The sequence below is a fragment of the Triturus cristatus genome, chromosome 1_2 (genome assembly GCF_964204655.1).
Source record: "Triturus cristatus chromosome 1_2, aTriCri1.1, whole genome shotgun sequence".
Lineage (NCBI taxonomy): Eukaryota > Metazoa > Chordata > Amphibia > Caudata > Salamandridae > Triturus > Triturus cristatus.
Window position 1 is genome coordinate 255,502,182 of NC_140580.1, and position 18,665 is coordinate 255,520,846.

General features: G+C 44.0%; 1 long non-coding RNA gene across 1 annotated transcript in view; it reads left to right on the top strand.

Moving 5' to 3' along the window:
- Nucleotides 1-18,391, top strand: part of LOC146867112 (uncharacterized) — an 86,672-nt gene extending 68,281 nt beyond the window's left edge. Inside the window, exons 2-3 of the long non-coding RNA XR_014961073.1 lie at nucleotides 16,922-17,306; nucleotides 17,756-18,391. This is a non-coding gene — a long non-coding RNA (uncharacterized LOC146867112). The remainder of the gene's footprint in view (nucleotides 1-16,921; nucleotides 17,307-17,755) is intronic.
- The last annotated feature ends 274 nt before the right edge of the window (nucleotides 18,392-18,665 follow it).

Consider the following 18,665-nt stretch of genomic DNA (forward strand, 5'->3'; position numbering starts at 1 on the left):
GGACGCTGAGCTGCTTGAAGACCCCCAAGGTCCACACCTTTATGGTGATGACTTACCATTTGTCCCGCTTCTGATGGGGATTTGCCTGCATGGATACAAGAAATGAAAGAAAAAACAATGGTTTTGTAACTTTTTGTTTGTCAGAATTGATGTCACACATAATGTTTCTACAAATAGCACATGCATGAATCATAAGTTACCATAAAGGGCCTCCTACAGTTTTCTGTAATGTGAGCTATTTCAGATTAATGCAAAGCATTGTTTTTTTTTAATTTAAATATTGTTATTGTTTTCCAAAACAGTGAATCCAAAACAAAATTCAGTTACAGTCATACAGTACCATATGCTATTAGTCACTATCAGGAACAGTACACATTCATTGCCTTAACAGACTAGTGCAAAGCATTGTTAACTACTGAAGGCTAGACAGTTTGCGCATTGTTACCCCACACCCTCCAGGCCAGCTTAATTGACTTGATACCTAAGGCCCATAGAGACAGATACTATGGTTTAAACTACATACTATGACTAAAGCCACTATGAAAGGGCTGTCATGTGTGTCAGTGAGAGCTTGCTCCTTGGGGATGTATGAACACATGTATGTAGGATTGGGATATTAAACTACGGGTGACTGAGTCTGTGAGGTATGTACTTGCAGCACACAACAGACCTTTTGCCATATGTGGTACTGTCACATGGATGAGACAAACATGCAATAATATGTCCTTTTATATTGGGAAAATTTGATATTCAACCCAAGACTCCATATCATGTAACATGTTTCAGAACTTTTAAAGTCTCACATGTAAAACAAGCATTGGCAATGCAATAGGTCTCGCAATTGCGAGATTTTGAGCTATTGTCATTGTAAATAGCAATGCCTTTTATTTATGTGTCTAAAAAACCTGCAATAATAAACGGCATTGTCATTTGCAATAGGTCGAAGGTTCTAAAATGCGAGACCTATTGCATTGCAAATTCTTGTTTTCTTAGCTCTCGGAAGTGGTCAAAATGACGAGTCATGCTATTCAAAACTCCAAAATAAAACAAAATAAATAAATGAATGAATAATATGCCGGCTTCTCAGCATAAACCCATACACATTTCACAATGAAGCAGTCGTGTTTGGGAAATAACACACGTAACTGAAGTAGGCGAAATGCAATGCTGATATTTAAAAATGAAACTGCTAATATCACTTTTAAATGAAATACATATGAAAAAACACACGGTTACACAAAATTGCAATTTAATAAGGAAGTGCTCACACAGACCATAAAAGAAAACATTAAAGGCAAAGGACGGCGCCCTGCCCAACACAACTGTGTGTTTGGTATTAGTTTTAATAGAAGTTGGATTCTAGTTGCAAAAGTATAGATCGATTCTAGTGCAGGCATGGTCGTTGTCATTAACTAGTATAAAAAGTAAAACGTGTAAAGTAACCCGAATCTCTCTTGCTGTTATGTACATATCTAAATTATTAATCAATCATTTCTGCATCTTTCCACTTAAATGATAATAAATTGTGTTTAAGTAGTGCCTCATACCTTACTATATAATCCCACCAGGCGCTGCAAGCGGTTTATACCGGTATTTTTTTTTATTAGTAGTAGACAACAGTATGTAGCCTGGGTCGCTCAGTCTGAAAATGAACTTCCGATCTGTACTTCACGACAGATATTAGCGATGAGCGTTCAGCTGGTAAACCACTTTGCTTGTATTTGTAGTGTAATGGACACCTCGGCGCTTAGAGGCACATTTCCCTCTATCCACCTTCGTGCTTTCAGTGCTTTGATGAACTACACCATTAAAGGTGTGTGCAAACTCAGATTACTGCATGTGCAACTGGTGTCAAATCTACACAAGTAAGACAATACATGTAATACAAACCCGTGCGTCTAACTTGTGATAGGTTATTTTATATATATGTTAAAATGAAACATTACAAACAATGCAATCTTTCCATTTATGTATATAATTGATCATGAGTTGATGTTGGTACAACAGCAAATAACAGTTTAGTATGAGAAGGACTGTGATTAACATATACTTAAGCGAACGGGGACAATAAGTTAAAATTTGGGGACGTGATGCCTACCCGATGACTATAATTTTTTTTTATCCTACTTGTTTAGAACAACTAAACTGTATTTATTTTACCTTCATGTTTAATTTAGTTTTAAGACCAATACAGAAACAAACTAAATACTGAATCTTAAAATAGCCCAAGGAGGCAACACCGTATATACACTTGTTACACCCGTCTTTAAAACAACCCTACGCCATGGTGTTCTTAAAGCTGAGAGGCACCCACCTCAGAAAACAATATGTGCCTTGGTGCGCGACGGTCCGCATTCGCCCGCATTGATTATAACGGGGTGTGTGTCAGCGCCACTAGAGAGAAGGCGGTACCTGCCAGCGAGGACAGCTGCACCCAGCGCTGGCTCCACTGCAGCTAGCGCTGACTTGGAGGGTACGGCTGCGGCACCGGACCCCAGACCAGAGCAAAACAAACCTCAGGAGCAGACCCCTGTCAGCGGCTCACCCCGTGCATTGGTCACTCTGCAAGGAAATGAACTGTTCTCATGGCTCATTTCAGGTTATAATCCCCCTAGCAGGCGTGGGAGCCACATACAGAGACAACAGACAAAACTCTCATCAACGTTCAATTTGTTCCGGTGGTCGCAGATGCTGATCACCGGGACCCATTTCTGGGCCCCAGACTTATTTTCCATCACTGGACTTTGGCACGGAACAAGAGACAGGCGGAAAAGGGAGAAAGAAGGAAAACATGAAATATGGAAAGAAGTCCGCAGGATTGGGATGAAAAGTGCTCACCGACTAATGAAGAAGACAGTGTAACGCCGCAAGTAAAAGATCCAGTTCTGATGGGCGGTCCCAAAAGGAGACAGGGCGGTAACAAGGAGGGACAAAGAAGCCTCATTATCAATCGGAAGCCAGCATTTACCATGGACAATGACGCCAGCCAATGAAAAATATGGGCGGGGCTTCCACACCCCTTCTAAAACATACCCTAATACAGCATTCCTTGCAAAGTGAGCAGCGCATGCGCTGCAATGCTAGGCTCGACCTAAAAAGGACTGTAAATTGCATAAATACCTGTGGCACAGTGAATATTGGCCACTGGGAGTAAGGGGCATGCATTTAGGAAATGACACACTTTATTATGGTAGAAAAATGAAATTAAGTGTGAGCTCAACAGTTTACCTACCTCTCTATTTTAATTGTCCTCCAAATCAAAGCATTCTAGGGAAGTTCGAATGCTCACAAGTTCTGTTGTGATTTAGTAAGGAATCATATTTCAATAGAGATATACCTCAGTGCATCAGTTGTTTACCACTGTGACTAAGCCCCAGCCTGGTCCGTGATCCTGAATGAGCACTCCTCATTGTCAGGCTCTGGTATCTGCAGCTTTATGATCATGATGTCAAAACAACACACCGTTCCCTCAACCTCTACATGAATAAATGACCTTGTGCACATTTGATAACTGATCTCAAGGCTTATGAGCTACTCTGAAAGGGCCTGGAAGTAACTTGTAGCTCATACTCGATCGGTTGGAGACCCCTAAACTAGCCTGAGTGATTAGTGGGATGATACACATAGCAAACATCATGTCAAGTTGCTTTGTCAAACAACATAGATATCTATGCACAGTTATAAATACAATAAGATGTATATTTTCTAGATATAATCATTTGTATTTCTAACAGATACATTGATTTCTCTCCTTAAACACGCCAAATGGAATCTAGGGCTTTAAACACAAAACATTATACTAATGTTGTGGTGTGTTTAAAAAGGTAAACTGCTTACAAACCCACAACATAATCATCCTATGTATGGCAAATGATATATGACACTTCACTTCTATCCCTACACGTCACCCAGGAACTCATAGGGACATTGTAGCATGTGTTAATGGGGACAACCCCATTAATTTGAAAACAAGGAACTGAGAGTCTGCCACTGCCCAGTCCTAGAGGGTGGGAGTTCCTTTCAAGACAGAGAAAGGGAAATAGGAAATTTGTCCTCCCAAGTTAAGTCTAATATTATCTAGAGAGTATCCCTCTTGACCTCATGACACTTAAAAGGCATGAGAAGGAATGCACACCGCAACTACTCACCACCCACTAGAGGTGGGAAAGAAAAATTATTTTTTATATGTAACCCTTACACACTCTATTAGTGTTATGCTTCCCCATCGGGTTCACCCTCACTCCTAAAGGTCAGGGTGAGCTTGACCATGTTCCAGGGAGCTCTTAGAAGTCAGAAGACTAGAGGGCCAATAACCTGTGCCATTTTAGAGGCAAGGCACTAGATGCACAGACATGAAACAATAAACGATCTGAAGTTATATATCTCATACAGGTCGAACTAGAAGTGGCAAGGATTACACTGTCAGGGTATGCTGTGAGGATATTGAATGCCACAAAAAATAATGAAATCACACAATTAGCCACGTTAGTGGGGGAGTGTTACACTTTTGAATCCACCCTGATGAAAACCCTGAACCTTCTTAGGCCTGTGAGACTAGTGCTCAAACATGTTAGTTGGGTGTGGGTCATAAGACCATTAAATCCTACATTCCCTTTTCATATTTCATATTTTAGTCTTCACATTCACTCCTCAAATAAAGGATGAGGGGTTTTTATCCCTTCAGTTACACCCCCTAGTCTGCTGACTTCTAAGAGCTCCCTGGAACATGGTCAAGCCCATCCTGACCTTTAGGAGTCAGGGTGAACCCGATGATGAAGCATGATGTGAGAAGTTGGCCTGATGTATGATGTCCCTAGTTCTAGTGTACACCTTATATCAGTCCAAACAACCCTTATGGTGATTGGTTGTAAAGTCAACCTTATAGACCAGCTATCCTAGTGGTAGCATGGACAAGAGCAGTCTTAGGCTAAACTCTGAATGGCATGTGAAGCCAGCTGTTATACCATATGTAATCCCTTGAATACCAAATGAAAGGACACCACAACAGATATATATATAAAATAAAGTGTATTTATTCTAGTCAAACCCTCAGCACTCTTCATGAGATTCGAGGTAAGTACAACACAGTCTTATTTAAGCATACATTAAGTCACACAGGTAAGTAATACAGTTAGGCCCTAGGGGCCACGCAAACCATATACTAAGTAAGTGGTATAAGGACCACTGTCACGGAAATAGGATAGGCCTAGGGAATCGCTGGGGCTACACTATACTACCCAAGGTTAGGAAGTGGGAGGCCCACGGGATTCAGGTGCAGAGTGGAAACACTCACGCGTAATGCGTATAATCGATAGAAATAGTACAGTTTAGAATTAATAAGATTTAGGACACTTCTGGAGTAACTAGGAAGTCGAGACTTGAGAACTAGACACTAGGATAGTCAATACCCTTATGAGCACCGGAGTACCCAAGTTACCTAGCCCACAGGCTGCGGGTGCATAGGTGTAAACTTGCGTCGGGTTTCGTCGTCGACTCCTATGGATGCCTGAAGGAAAGATGCTGACAGGCAGTCAGTGAAGAGTGTCCGGTGGATCCCAAGGCCGGGATCAAGAAGGAAGGATACCTGCAAGCAGAAGGGACAGAGTCTGGGTCACTAGCCAGTGACCACGTGGAACCAGGAAGGAACCAGGCGATGTCGGGAGATTGCAGGTGAAGAGGTGAAGCTTGTCGCAGCAGCCACGGGTACCAGGAGACGTCAAGGACGACCAGGACCAGGAGGCGAGCTGTCCCACGAAGGCTCTTGCTGTCGGCGGTGTCGAAGTCGAACTAGGACTCACCAAGCCTTGGCAAGCGGAACCCACGAAGAATGGAGGACTTGCTTCTGGTGCAGACCAGGAAGGTCTGGGGTGCTTCTCGGTTACAGAGGAGCAGGAGCCAGTCTGGAGGAGCCAAACCAGCAGTGGAAAATTGAAGGTGTGTCGTCGCAAAGGTTGCTAGCCAACGGGCAAGCAACCGGACAGACGCGGCAAGCAGGAAAATGCAGAAGGGCCCCACGCAGGACTCGTGGAGTGTGGAGGGCTGGTCTTCGGTGCAGATGGTGCTTGGGGTTGGGGCTTCTCTATCCCCGGTGCACAACCTCGAGGATGCCTCAGAAGCTGCGCTGGAAGATACTCGCCACTTTTCCCAGGTAGCCGGTCCCACGTCTCTCGTCGCCTCCACGGATCTCAGCTCGGCTGTGGATGTGGATCAGGGTCAGAGAAGTCTGGAAGTCAAGGCTCTGGTCGGGCTCTGCAGTCGGTCCCTCGTAGAACTTCAGCAAAGCAAAGGGGTAAGTCTCTTGATGGTGCCTGTTCGCACAGGGTGGCCACTCCTTGGCCACAAGGGAGATTCTTCAGTCTTCTTCTTTCGTCGAATGTCGAAGGTCCAGAGTTTCTGTTCAAGTTGCAGGTTCAGGATAATCTAGTTTAGCAGGGCCCAACTAGCTACTAATATACTGGGCTAGTGGGCTGGGCTACCTGCAAGGTCCCTCCTATGGGTGGGACCAGGAAGGGGAGTGGCTACACCCCCTTTCCTTTGTCCAGTTTCGCGCCAGAGCTGGGGCTGGAGTGCCCCAGCACCGGTTTGAACTGGACTATGCATGGAGCACCTTGTGTGCCCCAGGCATGTCTCATTCCTTTCAGCCCTCCCTGCCCCAATACACTAAAGTCTGCCTGGGGAGGTGCTAGCACCTCCCCAAGCAGGAAACCTATTGTCGTGTCTGTGGCAGCAGCATCCATTTTGTGATGCTGAGGCTTTGGTGAGAGTTAAACAGCAAAGTAGGATTTTAACATGTCTCTCCCTCTAGAAGGGGGGGAATAATATCCTCATCACCAGAAATGGTACGGGGGTATTATTCCAAAGTGTTAGACACCTTACACGACATGTTTTGACAAAGCCAAACCATAGTTACCATCACCGTTTAAGATTATAAGGCACTTTAAGAGTATATGGTAGGCTATATCATAGAACAGCTATAAGGACATGGTTCCGAAAGCTGCAGACAGGCTCAGCTCATGCTAGAGCACCATCTCACATGTTACCAAGCACTCTGCCTCCAGGATTGTTAAGGCCTGCCATAGGAGTGGCTGATAGGTACACATGTGTCTATATATAAGGTAGGTATAGGAATACTACACCTAAGCAAGGGGTGATTACACGACCTTGCCCCAGCTGATTGATCAGCCAGTTGTGTCTGATTGGAAGGCCAGACCAGGGGTGGCATAATACATGCTGCAGCCCCTGGGAGGCCTAGGGTACACCTATGCCCTGGGTACCTAGGGTACACTGTACAGGGTCCAATAAGGTGATCCTTACCAATTGGGTATATACCTAGGGTACATGGAGTCCATTTTAAAGAGAGAGCAGACAGCCTGAAACCTGAATGGCAGGAGCTCAGGCCAACTAAGTCGAAAAACCAGCTAGACACTAGGCAAAAAGTTGGGGGTAACCATAGTCAGATATCCACCTTCCTACACATGATAAATATAGTATGTGAGGGTTACATATATAAAAAAATAAATTCCTTTCCTACCAATAGTGGGCGGCAAGTAGGTGCCGGGTACATTTCTTCTTATCACTTTCAAGTGTAAAAAGGGCAGGAGGGATACTCTTTAGGTAATAATAGACAAAACCAGTAGACAGATTCTTGTACACATTTCACCCATGTACCTGTTCTTCTGGTGCGCCATAGAGCTGGCTGTAGAGGGACTGGGCACCCTTGGCCAGCAACTCCAGTTCCTCTGGTGAAAAGGCAGGAGCTCTGTCACCTGGTCTACCTGGCATTGTTGTTCCCTGAGGTGACAAACAGCAGCAAAAGTGGAGGAGATTTTGATGGCAGCAGTGTTAGGAGGCAAATGAGCTCTTTTTCTAACCGCAGTGTACATGTATGCGACATACGCGATCTTCAGCGGAGACAGACACAGCATTGGCCTTCGTGCTTTGCTTTCACCAACTTTAACCTATGGCTGTGTCATTCATGGAGTTCACCGTCCAGTACAGGGTCAAACTCCGCTGTGCCCGTATGATTCCAAGTGTCCCATCAGCAGGGTCTGGCAGTGACCATTTTAGAAGTTCAAAATAGTGTGTTTGTGACTGTTGCGTGGGTCACCACCACTCAAAATTGGTGCTAGTTTGTGTACATGATCAGGATGAGATATAAACTCATTCTTTTAAATGAAAACATTTATATATAGTGCATTACTGTGCTGAAATGCGCTATTAGCGCAATTGTTTACCCCTCCGTTGACGGTATTTTTGGAGGATTTTTTTTTTAAATGTGTAAGTATTACACTTGAGATGTATTATTTATACCTTGTTATAATTTGACATTACCTAAGACCATAAATGTAATTTTGGGAAGAATAAAGGACAAAAAGCAAATGTTTGATTAACATATGTATTAAGACCACATATATATTGTGGAACAACATGGCTACATGTCAATTATCTGTGGAAAATGTTAAACATATTTTCCCAATGCAGACATATGAACCCTGGGAGACTAAGGAGACAACAGCCTCAGGTGTACTGCCCATCTCCAGACCTTGCCCCCATGGAAGAAAGGGAAATCACCAAGAAGGTCAGATTAAATAGGCAAAATATACTAGATTTAGGTCATCAGCTGGAGCCAAATCTTCTGCTTCACAACAGAAATTCCACATCTTTTACACCAATTGTCAAACTCATGGCAGTACTTTATTTTGTGGCTACAGGATTCTTCTAATACACTGTGGCAGTATCTGACTGAATGTCGCAACCAACTTTCAATTTAATAGCACACATGAAAACAAGTTACTTACCTGTATCTACAGTTATCCAGTATTGGTATCTTTCATAGATTCATATGCCTGAATCATTCCCCGTCGCCGAGGCGGGAGTCCCACGGTAAATTACAAAAGTAGTGCCATAAGTAAATAACAGTAGTAGGCTAAAAGAAAAAGGCCTAAGTCCAAAATCTTTGAAGCTTATCTACATCATTATAGTAAAAAGAACCAAAAGTTAGTTCCAACCAATCAGCTACCAGCACCCTCTCAGTAGAGTCAGTTTCCCTCAGATCTTCTTAGCACAAGTGGGAAGTAAGTTTCCCAAATCATAAAGATCTGACTCGCCGGGGAGGAGGATGGGTGCATATGAATCTATGAAAGATACCAATACTGGATAACTGTAGTTACAGGTAAGTAACTTGTTTTCTTATCCAGTATTGGGGTACCTTTCATAGATTCACATGCCTAAATCAGAGTAGCAAGCAGTAAGTCAAATGTATTGTCGTTTGCGGATGGTGGGAGACAAGTGTTCATAAACTCCCAAACTGCATCCACAATGGTTGAGAAATTTTTAAAATAACCAAGCCTTAAAGAAATCAAAATCTATATTAAAAGACATTACCGAAATAAAACTTGAATACATAAATATTAACATACAGATATATCTATATATCCTGTTCTTTAAACATATAAACATATATGTTACATGAAACATGGTAGCATATAACAAAGAAGTACCTGAATCTTACCTTAATGAAAGAGATGGCGTAGGACCGCCTGTCCAACAGCTGCATCATCTTGTTGTGCAGATTGAAGACAGTAATGCTTCGTGAACGTGTGGACATTTTTCCATGTCGCAGCACGACAGATATTTTCCAGAGTAACTCCAGCAAACAATGCTGTAGAAGCTGCCACAGTCCTCGTAGAATGGGCTTTGGCTTTCCTCTGTAAAGGCTTGTTGGCCTTGTCATGGCAGAAATGAATCGTAGAAGCCAGCCATCTGGCTATTGTTGCCTTTGTCACTGCAGTCCCAAGTGTCGCTTGCCCATAGGCCACGAACAGTTGGTTGGAACGTCTGATGTCTTTAGTTTTCTATAGGTAGAATTTTAAACAGCGCTTAACATCCAGAGAGTGTAATGCTCTTTCAGGTGGAGTGGATGGACCCGGAAAGAAAGTTCTTAATCTTACCGGTTTATTCAAATGAAATTGTGATGGTATGTTAGGGATGAATCTAGGATTTGTTCGAAGGGTTACGTAGTCCTGAGTGAAATGTATAAAGGGTTCTGTGATAGTGAAAGCTTGGATTTCACTAACCCTTCTTGCAGAAGTAAGAGCCAGGAGAATGGCAACTTTCCAAGTGAGGAATTTGAGATCAGCTTTGTGGATCGGCTCAAATGGTCGTTTCATTAATTGCGCTAGTACGGTGTTCAGTTCCCACTCTGGAGGGGGTGCTCGCACTGGAGGAAAGGCTAAGAAAAGCCCTCTCATAAATTGTTTGACAAGTGAAGATGAACAGATAGAGAAGGAAGTTTGGCTCATTTTCTGACAGATATTTTCCAGAGTAACTCCAGCAAACAATGCTGTAGAAGCTGCCACAGTCCTCGTAGAATGGGCTTTGGCTTTCCTCTGTAAAGGCTTGTTGGCCTTGTCATGGCAGAAATGAATCGTAGAAGCCAGCCATCTGGCTATTGTTGCCTTTGTCACTGCAGTCCCAAGTGTCGCTTGCCCATAGGCCACGAACAGTTGGTTGGAACGTCTGATGTCTTCAGTTTTCTGTAGGTAGAATTTTAAACAGCGCTTAACATCCAGAGAGTGTAATGCTCTTTCAGGTGGAGTGGATGGACCCGGAAAGAAAGTTCTTAATCTTACCGGTTTATTCAAATGAAATTGTGATGGTATGTTAGGGATGAATCTAGGATTTGTTCGAAGGGTTACGTAGTCCTGAGTGAAATGTATAAAGGGTTCTGTGATAGTGAAAGCTTGGATTTCACTAACCCTTCTTGCAGAAGTAAGAGCCAGGAGAATGGCAACTTTCCAAGTGAGGAATTTGAGATCAGCTTTGTGGATCGGCTCAAATGGTCGTTTCATTAATTGCGCTAGTACGGTGTTCAGTTCCCACTCTGGAGGGGGTGCTCGCACTGGAGGAAAGGCTAAGAAAAGCCCTCTCATAAATTGTTTGACAAGTGAAGATGAACAGATAGAGAAGGAAGTTTGGCTCATTTTCTGAATCTGGAAAGAGCAGCAAGATGGACCTTGACTGATGAAAAGGTAAGCCCAGACTTGGCTAGAGAAAGCAAATAAGGAAGAATTTGTTCTGCAGGAGCTTGAACTGGGTGGATATTATTCGCCTCGCACCAACAGCAAAATTGCTTCCATTTTAAACGATACGTTTTGATTGTGCTCTGGGCATGAGATTTGGCTAAAAATCTCACGACAGTCCTGAGAGATGTTAAGGTTCTTGAACTTTAAGAAATCAGGAGCCATGCGTGCAAGTGCAGGGACTGTGGGTCCGGATGAACCACTTGGCCTCTGTCCCTCGACAACATCGTGGGCGTCGGAATAAGGCGAATAGGTTTGTCTTGAGACAATAGCAGAAGTTCCTGGAACCAATACTGCCTTGGTCAACAGGGTGCAATCGGAATCAGACGGCAACCCTCCAGCTTCATCTTGCGGAGCACCTTCGGGATCAATGGTATTGGGGGAAAAGCGTATGCACAAATCGCTGACCATCGCATGGACAGGGCATTCCCTCTTGAGCCCTGTTGAGAGAACCTGCTGGCATAGTATCGGCAATTCTTGTTCTCCCTCATTGCGAATAGATCCAGTGCTGGTTTGCCCCAAGCTTGGAAAACTCTGTTCGCCTGCTTATCCTCCAGTTCCCACTTGTGACAGTCCGAATGAGATCTGCTCAGCGTGTCCGCCAGAGTATTGTGGAGACCCCTGACGTGTTCGGTTCTCAGGGTTATTTAGTGGAATGTGACCCACTCCCACAATTCCTGAGCTTCCTGCGAGAGCGTAGCTGACTTTGCTTCTCCTTGTTTGTTGATGTAATACATGCTGGTCGTATTGTTGGTACGGACCAGCACTGAGGAACCCGCGATCCTTGGGAGGGACGCTTGCAGAGAAAGAAAGATGGCGCAGAGCTCCAGTCTGTTGATATGCTGTTGTTTGTGTACTTGAGACCATTTTCCTTGAATCTGCAAATCTTGCAGATGACCTCCCCATCCCTCCATGGAGGCATCAGTTGTTAAAACAAAGTCTGGAATAGTTGGTAGGAATGTGAAACCTTGGGCCCTATTCGCTGTCTGAGACCACCAATGCAGAGAATCTATTATGCGCAGCGTGACCCTGATGGAATCGTCAAACGAACCCACGGCTTGTTGCCATTGAAGATGTAAATCCTCCTGAAGAGGTCTCATTTTGAGCCGTGCCAAGGGTATGAGATTTATTGCAGAAGAGCACATCCCTAGAAGTGAAGCAAACATCCGGACAGAAACTGACCTTCTTCTTGAGATTGGAGTTGCTAATTTTTGGAGATGTATTGTGACAAGAATGCTTTGCACTGGACTGTGTCTAGCATTGCTCCGGTAAAAGGAATGACTTGGAGTGGACGCAACTGAGATTTGCTCTCGTTGAGAGTCAGCCCCAGAGAAGCGAAGAGATGGAGACATGCTGTTGTGGCATCCTTGGCTGCTTGTTCCGAAGGACCTTTGAGCAGCCAATCGTCGAGATAAGGGAACACCTGTATTCTTCGAGATCTCAATGCTGCAGCCACTGGTGCCAAGCACTTTGGGCTGAAATCGGCACCAAGAATCTTCACAAACGGGAGCACTTTGAACTGATAGTGGGCGCCAGCCAATGTGAAGCGAAGATATTTGCGATGTTTGGGTTGAATAGGGATGTGGAAATACGCATCTTCCATATCCAGAGAAGCCATAAAATCTCCTTCGTTGAGACAGCTTAAAATCTCGGAAAGCGTGACCATCCGGAAACTTTGCTTTTTGAGGAATTTGTTGAGCTTGTGGAGGTCCAGAATCGGTCACCATTCCCCTGACTTCTTGATGAGGAAGAAACAAGACTAGAAACCGATTCCTGTTTGAGATGATGGAACCTTCTCTATTGCATTCTTGAGGGGCATCGTTAAGGCTTCTTTGAACAATAAGTGATGACGAGGGGGAGGGGGACACCTGGGCGGAGTAGTAGGTGGCTGTTTGATGAATTCCAGGGTGTGGCCGTTGGTTACTAGGTCTAGAACCCATCGGTCTGAAGTAATTTTCCTGCCACTTGTGAACAAAAGCTGAAATTTTCGCGCCCACGGGTAAAGAGGGTAATCTGGCTGTGTAGATCATTGTTTCCTGTTGGTATCTCGACCTTGATTCTGTGATCGTTTTCGACCACCCTGACAGGAGAAACTAGCCAAAGAGGATTGGCGGTATTATGACTGGTTGTAAGGCTGTCTATACTGCGATTGATACTGCTTATTTTGCTGGTTTTGGTATCCTCCTCTTGAAGTAAAACCAAATCCTCTAGTACCTCTGAAAGATGGCGCCTGTATTGAAGGGCGCCTAACGAATTAGCGGTATCCGTATCAGTTTTGATAGCAAGGAGGGCCTCGTCAATGTGTTTTCCAAATAAAGACTCTCCGTCATAGGCCATGTCTGAAATCTTTGTTTGCACTTCCAGCCTGAAAGTTGTGGCTTTAAGCCATCCCTGGTGTCTAAGCACTGCAGCACCGGCCGGCTGACGAAAGTTGGTGTTCACAATGTCCAGCGCGCAATCTGTGGTTTCAGATGTGGCTCGTTCTCTGTCCAACAGAATCTTCCTTGCGTCTTGTCTACGGTCTTCAGGAATGAGGTCAATAAGTCCTGCCATATCTGACCACATCTGACGGTCATAATGACCGATTATCGCCAGAGAGTTCACAGCTCTAATAAAGGCCACTGCTATAGTAGAGAATTTTTTACCTATAAGGTCCAGCCTCCCTCCTTCCCTATCAGGCGGTGTGGTGATACGTGTCGCAGGATTTTTAGATCGTTGTTGGGCGGCTTGAGGAATTACTGAATCTGGTCGTAGATGACCAATCAGACAAGATGGACTGGTAGCAGGAGCACAATCTACATGAAGGGTATTGAGTATATAGGAAGTAGTGGCGCCCAGCAAGTATGCGTATAGAGTATTTGACTATAACAGTAGAAATTGTGCTAGACAGGAAGGGGAAACCCTTAAAAACCCCTTAAAATGTGTAGGGCGAACCCGACAACAAAGAAATATAATGCAATCCTGTGCACACATATACAAAAATCCAGTACATACTGTCGTGGAGAAAAACAGGATCAATCAAAATCTTCAATAGTAATGAATTTTCTTTATTCTTTTTGGAAGCAAAAACCAGCCGACACGTATTTCCTCAGGGTAGGTAATCCCTTGACTCTTCAGGGCTGAAGCCAATAGCGTTGAACCGGTGAGCAACCTAAGACCGGCAACCACTATAACCCGGCTAGGTGCGTCACATGCACGGTAGAATAGAAGAGGTCAAAGTAAAAACGACAACACATGGTAGCGGAGTATTCAGAAAGACGATAAACCGATCCAAAACAGCAATCAGCACAGATTGTCAGTCCAAAACCAATCAGGTCCAAAGTAAGCTAAATCCGCAAAGTCAATAAGTCAAAAAGGCGTGCCGCCAGGAAAGGTCAATATTGCATCCATTAAATCATGTGGATGATGTAGCCATCCAAAAAGCCGAAGCTGAATCGCAATTGTAAATATGATCCAACAGTATCTGTATCCGTATTAGTAGCAAAGCACAAGTGTGTCTCTTCGGAATTTCGTAAACGTTGAAAGGCACCTCCAGGCGGCACCAGTAAGCGTGTGGTAGCAGGAGCACAGTACTTTTTCTCTATGCGAGGAAGTTCAGCCGGAATAGACGCAGGCGTCTTCATGATCTTAACCCCTTCATTCCAGATATAGTCAATGATTGGAACAGCTCGTGTGATCTTCCTAGACTCTTCCTTGAAATCATGCAAAAATCAGTCTGTCTGCTCGACTGTAACAGGCAACTGGAATCTAGATGCCGCTCGCTGCATCAAATTATGGAAGCCCCCTATGTTCTCAAGGGGAGAATCAGAAGGCAGAGAAGCCATCGGTATTATATATTCGTCCCAGGGTTCTGTAATATTAGTATTTTCAGGTGACTCACCCTCTTCAACCTCCTCTTCAGAGGATGTAGCGTCATGGTGCACCTGTTCAGATGGACCTGAAGGATGAGCCGGTGAAACAGGAACCTCAGACTGAGGTAACGAATCAGGGATCCCTGCTGGTGGAGGTGGATTTTCTGGGACAGCCTGTTGTGGGGGAAACCTTTGACGGTAATCTGCCAGCATGGCCTGGAGATCTTGTATGAGCGTTGGAGGGAGGTGACTCATTTCTCTCTGGCGCGACTCCCTTCGAGGAAATCTATGGTATGGAACAATAAGCTCTTCTTGATAATAGTGTTCCAGGTAATCGTCGTCATCATCGTCTTGACACTTGATGTTAAGCTCAGAAGGTAGTGAGCTGTGCCAAATGGTCCCTCATCGTCTTCGTCCTCATAGTCCTCATCTTCAACGTAAGTTTCCAAAAGGTGAGAAGGCAAAAGCGGAGAGATTTTACTGTAATCCTGTCTTTGAAAAGTTTTGAGTTGAAAAGGTGCAGACGATATGTGCATAGATTGTGAAGGCAAAAGTACCACTGCTGATACCTGAGACCGTTGACGGGCTCTTCGTCGTCGACTGGATCGTCGTCGACGGGATCTTTGCTGATGCAGTCGTCGACGGGACAGTTGTCGACGATGACGTCGTCGACAAGGCAGACGTCGATGGCGTAGACTTCATTGATAATAATACCTTCATCGACGGAACATTCGTCGATGGGCTCGATGTCGACATGGTCGTCAACGGAGACTTCGTCGATGACTTCCTCGTCGACGATTCTTCAAGAACAGGCTTTTTAGTCGTGATAGAAATTCTAGTAGACAAAATAGGTGAAGTAATGGCTGTCGTCGAGACAGTAGGGGCAGAAGAAGTCACAGAAATCATCGACGATGGAGTCAACGTGAGAGATTTAACATGACTTTTACTCACGGTTTTTGAAGTAGATAGCCTCTTAGATTCCTTGACCGATGTAGAGGGTGGAGACAGCGTTGACCCAGAGGAAAGTTTAGGTGACCTCTGTGAAGGGTCAGAAACATCATGGGAAGATTTATGGTGTTTTCGTCCCTCACTTGAAGAGCTGTCATGGGATCTAGCTCTTTTGCTAGAAGTTGAGGCTCTGTCATCCTCCTCAGCCGAGGAAGATTTGAGCCACAAAAGCAGTCTTCCCTCTCTATCCCTAAGAGTCTTAGTAGGGAAAGTACGGCAGATCCTACAATCCTTCGCAACATGCTTAGGATAAAGACAGTAAATGCAGTCCTTATGCTGGTCATCAACATGGACCCTCTTCTTTTCACAGGTCCTGCAGGGTTTAAAGAGAGCTTTCTTGTCAGACATCCTGAAGAGCTGAAGTTTAGAACTGAGTTGGCACTCAGGGAGACTCCCTTCCACACAACGTGCAGTGAAAATCTGAGGAGGACTGACTCTGCTGAGAGTGTTCTAGAGGGTGCTGGTAGCTGATTTGCTGGAGCCAACTTTTGGTTCTTTTTACTATAATGATGTAGATCGGCTTCTAAGATTTAGGCCTTAGGCCTTTTTCTTTTAGCCTACTACTGTTATTAACTTACGGCACTACTTTTGTAATTTACCGTGGGACTCCCGCCTCGGCGACGGGGAATGATGCAGGCATGTGAATCTATGAAAGATACCCCAATACTGGATAAATTGCCTTAACGCCACATGCCAGAGAACAGGTCTACCGGAATAGGAAACACTTCCATTCAATCAAGTGCAAGTTGTCTGCCTACCAGATTTGTACATCACAAGCATCTGTGCACGTTTCCCCGGTTCTGCCCATGATTTCTTTGTACTACGAAACAGCTCCATACCCCTGCAAATGTCACAGTTTGGATCTGAGAGGGCCTGGCTTGTTGGTCAGTACAATTTTTCAAAATAGTGTTTGGGTCATTTCTATTTGGATAATCTGAAAATGTGTTACATTTTTTGCCACTTCTATTGTTTTCCATCTAGGAGACTCAGCTCATCCCAACTGCCCATGGTTGTTGGCACTGCTGAGGAATCCAACAGTGCCAGGGGAAGTCCGCTTCAATGAGGCCAATGGAAGGACACGGCAACCAGTGGATTGGACTTTCAGGCTCCTAAAGGCCAGGTTTCGTTGTCGGGACAAAACTGGTGAAGTCTTCCTCTACTCACCCGATCAGGTGTGCCAAATCAGTGTGGGCTGCTGCATGCTCTGCAACATCGCCCTGCGACGGAACATTCCTTACATCGCAGAGAATGGAGACCATGAAGAGCCACCAGGTTAGGGCCCTGAAATGCCAAATGAAGATGATAATGGTGAAGGGGAAGGAGGTGACTTACGTCAAGATGTCATTGACAACTTCTTCTCATGATTGTAAGTATATCTTTACATGTTCTGACTTTCACTCTTATACCACCTATTTTTGTGGTGATTTGAGAAGTTTGTGGTGGTCATTTGTTAGGAAGGGCAAGTTCAGGGAAGTTCAGTCAAAGGTGTTTGTTGAGCGAAGTTTTAAGCAAAACCAAAGGAAATGATGGACGGAGTGTTGAACATTGCAAGCACTCACCCCCAGTCAACTGATCTGGGTTTAATCCATCACGATTCTTTAGCCCACTCTGCCACCCCAGTTCAGACATGGCCATATGCAAATCAGTTTGACCCTGTGCCTCATGGAGCGAAGTTTTAAACCATTGACTACTTACTGTGTTCAGGTACATTTTTCATCTGTGTTGTTTTGTGAAACTGTCCTCCAAAAGTTGATTTTGAAATTTGTGAATTATGTTATGTTTGATTGGCAATCATTTTGTTTGGATCTGTTTTAGGTTGCTTCACAAGGTCATCTTCCTTTAGACATTTCAGAGTTGTTACATTTGCAGGCATATAGTGCTGTTTCGTAGCACAAAGGGAACCTGGCTTGATCCTGGGAAAGACAGACACAGACTTTGGGTGTACAAATCTGGTACCAAGGCAACTTACACTGTGATTGAATGGAACATCTGAAGATTACATTGGACTTGTTCTCTGTTGTGTGTCGGCACAAACTCATCATTGCATGTATAGTGTATGTAGCTGTTGATGTGTCGCATCATTGTAGGGCATACTTCTTGTGGGACACCACTGAAACTTTGTTGTGACATTCCACCAGATACTGGAACAGTGGTTTGAAAGGATCCTGTGACTACAAAATATAATGCTGTCATATTTTATCTATTGGTATTATTGGATTCCTTATCTGAGCCAGAAGATCGTGCTCTTGATGATGCCACAAGTCAAGGATCATTTGCCAAATCTATTCTCTTGTTTTAGATAGATCTCCTTTCATGTTGGCAAGGTCTGGAACTGGAAATGTGCAAACTGCCACCGAGTTATAGAGTTATAGTGTAATGTATGGATTATTATGTTAGTTAAAATGTTGAAAGACAAGTATTGATCAAATGGAATAAACATAGTAGTAGATGATTGAATGGTCTGACATTTGTGGAAAGCATGTTTGGGAACTTGAGATAAACATTACCTACTTGCAAATTATCTGTTTACACAATCTTTTAATTTTCTGCATTGTCAAGTTATTGGAAGAAAACAAATGCATTGATAGAGGTGAGATATACAACAACAGTCTATAAGTTTTTAACTAGTACATTTATTGTGCAAACTAAATAAGACAGGATGAAAATGAAAAACACAAAGCAAAAAGTGAAGAAGGCAGTCATGGTGAATGAAACCATAGTTGGA